This window comes from Oryzias melastigma, linkage group LG11, assembly GCF_002922805.2.
Source record: "Oryzias melastigma strain HK-1 linkage group LG11, ASM292280v2, whole genome shotgun sequence".
Classification (NCBI taxonomy): Eukaryota; Metazoa; Chordata; class Actinopteri; order Beloniformes; family Adrianichthyidae; genus Oryzias; species Oryzias melastigma.
Window position 1 is genome coordinate 12,846,725 of NC_050522.1, and position 685 is coordinate 12,847,409.

The window sequence follows — 685 nt, forward strand, 5'->3', positions numbered from 1 at the left end:
ATTCATTAAAAAAAACTCTGCACAATGGATTTTGTGCCTTTTTTTTCTACTAAACTCCAATAAAACCATAACCGACCTGCGAATGTCTGTCATTTTGATTAGTCCATTACCAAAAAAAATCAGAGAAAACAACCTTCAGATTGCAAAGACATGTTTTCAACAAAAAAGATCCGTCTGGGTAAGAAGTTTAATCAAACAGTGTTCTCAAGCTTTTGATACTGAGGCAGAGACTCTTTGCACACTGACACAAACAGCACGGCAGGATTGTCTCAGGCTTCCGTTAGATTCTGACAGGTGTGACTTCCAAAAAAAGTCATTTTTGACAAAAGACCAAGAAACTGAAAACTAATTGTCTTGACTAACCGTGATGGAAAATTTCAGAGTCCTAACTATTTAAAAACAGTTAAATATGTTTTCCTTAGATTTACAGTTTTTAAGTTGAAATCTCAGAAACAATTATCTATATCACCTCATTTTTAAAGATTTTTCCCCCCTTTTGTGTGGTTAACACTTGGTTTGTGTGACTGGGTCTACAGTTGGCCCAGATCACATGTGTTACTGATGGAAGATGCATTGTGAACTACAGGAACATTCTTGCTAATTGGTGGTTCAGCAAGCTGCTGTCAGCATCATCATCCTCCCCCATGACAACATCTGTCTTTGGACTGCATGCTAAACCCAACCT